Raw genomic sequence first — 6000 nt, 5'->3', positions numbered from 1 at the left:
ATAATCAAAACAAAGACCTAAAGTTGTCAGAAGGGTGACCACAAGGGAGCCATACATAAAAAGCCAGTCTTGCCCCACTGCAAATCTTTCCAGCTGCAGTTTTCCACTAGAACAGCCATCTTGGCCTCAGTAGCTATGCCTTGGCATCTCCTTGCAAAGTCATTTCCAGGTGATTATATTTACCTCCGTGCCAAGCAAAGCATCACCTGCTAATTTCTGCACCTATAACCTCTATTAAAACACAGGAATAGACAAGAAAGTATTTTTCTGGGAACAGTAATGATTTCCCTTTAGTGTGTGTTTTGCAAGGGTCAAATGTATGAATGAGCCTAAATCATTGTTACAAATTAATAGGCACAATTTTAGTATAATGACAGCTTGAAATAATTTTAGGGTATGGTTTTTCCCCTTCTTTCCCTCTCTGCCGCTGATGCCACACAGAGCTTCTGGCAAAGGCCCTTAACCTTTCCCAGCCAAACTGATTGAAAATTTAAACACCGACCGGCTTTTACGAGCACTTACAACACTCTTCCTCCCATGACCCACGCGCTCTTGAGCGGCGTGTTCTCGGAGCTGATTGGCCGATGTTTTCTAAAACACTTCTGGAGAAGGAAAGCGCTCTCTCTTTCTCTCTCTCTGTAAATACGAAACACCCCTTTGTTATAATTAGGAAACCCAGCTAAGGAACATAAAGCACACTTCAAGAAGATTAGCTCCTTTGCATACAATTAATCCCCGCTTTAACGACAGCAATTTCTCAGCAGTGCGGTGGGCGCATTGGAAAGCCGTTTTGCACCACTGATGGGAATCGATTAGAAAGCTCACCAGGCGTTAGTCTCTTTTTCAGTCAAGGGGCTCCCCCCTAAATCTCTTTGCGAGTGCCTGGGCCAGTGCTTGAATTAGAGGGGGCTCAGGCCCTTCTGACTCCTCGAGATTTGGAGCCGCTTTCGAGTGATGGTTGCCAACAAGCCTGGAGGAAAACATCTTGTCCCTTCACTGAGAGCCAGAGTGGTGTAGTAGTTACGAGCAGTGGTTTGGAGTGGTAGAATCTGACCTGGAGAACCGGGTTTGATTCCCCACTCCTCCACATGAGCGGCAGAGGCTAATCTGGTGAACTGAATTTGTTTCCCCACTCCTACACATGAAGCCAGCTGGGTGACCTTAGGCAAGTCACAGCTCTCTCAGCCCCACCTACCTCCCAGGGTGTCTGTTGTGGGGAGGGGAAGGGGAGGCGATTGTAAGCGGGTTTGAGTTTTCCTTAAGTGGTAGAGAAAGTCAGCACATTTCTCACCTGAAAAATCACATCGGAAGACATACCCTAACCTTTACCATCAGAGTTGCCAGCTCTGGCTTGGGAAATATTTGGAGATGTTGAGGGTGTAGCCTGAGGAGTTTGAGGGGAGGAACTACTATGGGGTATAATGCCACAAAGTCCAACTTCCCAAACTGGCCATTTTCTCCAGGTGAACTGATCTGTCGCCTGGAGATCAGCTGAAATCCCAGGAGATCTCCAGCCACCACCTAGAGGTTGGCAACCCTATTTACCATGGAGCTTCCCGTGTTTGGAGGAAGTATAATGTGGAGTATCACATACTGAGGACGCATGACAGGGGAGAGCTGTTGCCTGTTTGTGGGTTCCTGATAATCTCTCTGGCCACTGCTCAAAACTGTCTGAACTAGATGGTTCTTGGGCCTAATCTAGCAGGGCTGTGTTTACAGTTTTATTGTGATGGTGGCTCATTTGATATGGTGGCTAGAACAGTGGGCCTGGCTCAGCGGGGGAAGAAGAAGAAGAGTTGGTTTTTATAGGCCGACTTTCTCTACCACTTAAGGAAGAATCAAACTGGCTTACAATCACCTTCCCTTCCCCTTCCCCCCACAGACCCCCTGGGAGGTAGGTGGGGCTGAGAGAGCTCTAAGAGAGCTGTGACTAGCCCAAGGTCACCCAGCTGGCTTCACGTGTAGGAGTGGGAAAACAAAACCAGTTCAACAGATCAGCTTCCACAGCTGATGTGGAGGAGTGGGGAATCAAACACAGTTCTCCAGATCAGAGTCCACCACTCCCAACCACCACTGTTAACCACTACACCACGCTGGCTTTCGATCCAGAGCCTCATTTACCCATGAAACTGGGTGATCGCAGGCAAGCCCTTTATCTCCCTCACTGGGTTGCTGTGAAGGTAAAATTGGACATCCTCGCACACAGCAGTCCTTGGTCCTTGGAGCAAGGGCCTCTTGCAAATGTCAGAACTTCTCTGAAACCCCACTTGTGCGTGCATGCCTTCTGCACATGCACAGAAGTCTCTCGCCTTTGTCAAAATGCCTCAGAGCCAAGTGCAGGCTGAAATAATTAATTAGGACAAGAGGTTTTCTGGAAAGTGGTCAGGTTTGATTCCCCCAGGGAACTTTTCTCATTAAGCGCAAGAGGAACCTGGCACTTCTGATAGGTGCAGGGGCTGAGCTTTTCACTGCGGCTTGCAAAGGAAGGGAGGGAGGGAAACAATGCAACCTTTTGGGACTTCTTAACCCCCTGGCAGTCTACTGTGCCTTCCACAGCTACCTGGCAATGGCAGAAATCCAAAGGTAACAGCTTTTTGCAAGTGCTGGGAAGGTTTACCTGTTGAACTCCTGCCTACTCATATATTTTTAAATAAAGACTGAGGAGCTTTCAGGCAGTTAGGGAAGGACACAAAACAATGCTCCCAGCCTAGTCACCTGCCTTCTTTACAATCAAGCCAGTGTTTCTGGGCATGTTCCGATTCCTTAGAAGGCAGAAATTCAACTAGTGCAGCTTTTTGAGAGCCAGTGCGGTGTAGTGGTTTAGAGCGGTGGTTTGGAGCGGTGGACTCTGATCTGGAGAACCGGGTTTGTTTCCCCACTCCTACACACGAAGCCAGCTGGGTGACCTTGGGCTAGACACATTCTCTCAGCTCCACCTACCTCACAGTGTGTCTGCTGTGGGGAAGGGAAGGTGATTTGATTCTTCCTTAAGTGGTAGAGAAAGTTGGGATATAAAAACCAACTCTTCTTCTTTTGCAAATGGTTAAGGTTCACCTCTTGAATTTCTGCCTGCTGCGTATCTCTCAAAAAGGTGGCAATCATCCTCTCTTCCAGGGTTGCCAACCTCCAGGTGGTGGCTGGAGATCTCCCACTATTAAAACCAGCCGATAAGAGATCAGTTGCCCTGAAGAAAGCGGTGGCTTTGGCCATCGGATTCTATGGCCCTGAAGTCCCTCCCTCATTTCTCCAACCCCCCTCCTCAGGCTCTGCCTCCCCCCCAAAATCTCCAGGTAATTCCCAACCCGGAGTTGGCAACTCTACTCTCCACCCATGTCTCTAGCAACCTACATACATTTACATTTATTGTTATGGCCATTGGCCAGCACAAAGCAACAGAGCAGTGCAAGGTCTCTAGCAACCAACTCGGGCCCCGAACAGCTGATTAGCAGGCAGACATTCAACTGGTGGAGCTCTCTTTTTGCAAACGGTATGGGGGGGGGGAAGGCTTCACCCTCTTGAGTGCCTGCCCGCCTGCCCACCAGGAGTCTTTCGAAAGGCTGAGCGACCGCACACCCAGCCAAAGGCGTCTGCCCGGGGCCGGATTTAGGTTTGATGAGGCCCTAAGCTATTGAAGGTAATGGGGCCCTTTATATGTCCAGCTGCCCTTTGTCAACAACAAATTGTCACTGTTTTTTGTGTTGAATATATGCTATATGGTAATTTATGGACCTGTGTGTGTGTGTTAAGTGCCGTCAAGTCGCTTCCGACTCATGGCGACCCTATGAATGAAAGTCCTCCAAAATGTCCTATCTTTGACAGCCTTGCTCAGATCTTACAAACTGAAGGCTGTGGCTTCCTTTATTGAGTTAATCCATTCCTTGTTGGGTCTTCCTCTTTTCCTGCTGCCCTCAACTTTTCCTAGTATGACTGTCTTTTCCAGTGACTCATTATGGGCCTAATAGGTATCTAAAGCCATTTGCACATAACAAAATATGTATTTGACCAAAGTAATTGTTGAACTGAAATACGATTAAGAAGAAGTATATTAATAGTGAAATAATTATTAAGCTCTAACTTAAAATGATAACACTGTGTTGCTGTATGTAGGTTTTACTTTATTTGTTTTTTATCTTATATTTTGGAAATGTACATCCAGGTTTTTTTTTCCTTTAATTTTTTGGGGGGACCCCAAGAGGTCCTAAGCCAGGGGTCTGCAAACTGCGGCTCCCGAGCCGCATGCGGCTCTTTGGCCCATTGAGGGCGGCCCTCCGAACTTGGTTTGGAGCCCCTGCTCTCACGCCCGCTTGCGCTGGCAGCCAGGCTGCGGAGCCGGTGCGCCTGAGAGAGAGACAGAACGAGTGAGTGCGAGAGAACAGGCGAGCGGGTGTGCTCTCTCTCCCCCCCCCCCCCCCGCCGTGGAGAATGGCCGGGTCCCCCTTTCCCTTGCCCTCCCCTCCCCTCTAGCTGCACAATTGCTGGGCGGGCGGTTCGGTGGTTCCTGCCCCCCCACCTATCAGCTGTTGGGCGGGGTGGGCTTCCTTTGGTAGACCTGGCCTCCGGCTGAGTCCCATTGGGAGGCCATGTCTACCCACTGGCTTTCTTGGCAGTAGACCTGGACTCTGAGGAGGAGAAAAAAGTCCCCCTTCAGAGGCCAGCTCTACCAATTGGCTTCTATGGGCCTCCGGAGGCCAGATCTACTGTCAAGAAAGCCAATGGGTAGACCTGGCCTCCGAATGGGACTCAGCCGGAGCCCAGGTCTACCAATAGGCTTTTATGGTGGTAAACCAGGCCTCCAGACGAGGACTCCGGACGGGGAGGGGGAAATGGCAGGGACTTACAATTTAATTTTTATCAATAAATAAGATCACTATTAAGTACGATATCAATTTTTATTCAGTGTACCTATAATTTAATTCACAGTGGGTAGCCGTGTTAGTCTGTCTGCAGTAGTAGAAAAGAGCAAGAGTCCAGCAGCACCTTAAAGCCTAACAAAAATATTTTCTGGCAGGGTATGAGCTTCCGTGAGCCACAGCTCACTTGGTATCTGAAGAAGTGAGCTGCGGCTCCCGAAAGCTCCTACCCTGCCAGAAAATATTTTTGTTCGTCTTCAAGGCGCTCCTGGACTCTTGCTCTTTTCTACTCCCATAGTTTAATGAAGACTTAAAACTTTAATTAAAGTTTATTAAGTTAATAAACAGTGTCCCTACCGATACAGTTTAAGACATTTGGCTCTCCAAAGGCATCCCAACCGTTGCACTGTTGACATTGGGCTCTTTTGACTAGTGCGGGTGCCGACCCCGGTCCTAAGCTACAGCTTGCTGGGTTGCTAGGTCAATCCGGCGCCGCGTCCGCCCCTCCCCGGAGCGGCCGGGCTCTCCGCGCGCCACCCGGCCGGGGACTCCGGGGCACACCTCCACCGGGCTGCAGCAGGCGGTCGCCGGGCAACGGGGCAGGCGCGTCACTTCCCGAGGAGGGGCGGCCGAGCGGCCGGCCCCGGCAGGCGGCCCGACCGCTTTGCAAAAGTCTCGCCTCCGCCTCCCGTCGAGGCGGCCGCGGAGCGACGCGCGGAGCCGGCCGGGGACTGCACGGCCGCTCCCGGGGGGGGGGGGGGGCGGATTCCTTGCAAAGCTGCCGAAGGGCTCGCGGGGAGGTGGTTGGAGCGAATTGGCATCGCTGTTCATCGCCTCGCCTTGCATGCAATCGGCTCCGCGGACTTCGGACGGCTCCAGCCTTTCTGCAACGGCGAGGCCGGGAGGGGCTGCCGGGGCAACGGCGGGCTCGCAAGAGGGAGGGACGAGGGGAGCCGCGACGCCGGCGGGCCGCCCCTCGCCACTTCCAGCGCCTCTGCTTTCCGCGAAGGTCTGCCCGCCCTGCTCTGCAGGCAGCGGAGGGCCCTCGAGCCGCGCTCCGGGTCTCGCCTTGCAGTAGGAGCTTCCCCCACCCTCCCCTCCCCGCGCAGCTCTCCGATCCTCGACGGCTCGGTAGAGGAAGCGGAGCGGG

The sequence above is a fragment of the Euleptes europaea genome, chromosome 14 (genome assembly GCF_029931775.1).
Source record: "Euleptes europaea isolate rEulEur1 chromosome 14, rEulEur1.hap1, whole genome shotgun sequence".
Lineage (NCBI taxonomy): Eukaryota > Metazoa > Chordata > Lepidosauria > Squamata > Sphaerodactylidae > Euleptes > Euleptes europaea.
The sequence above is the reverse complement of the archived record's forward strand: the minus strand, read 5'-3'. Positions refer to the sequence as shown.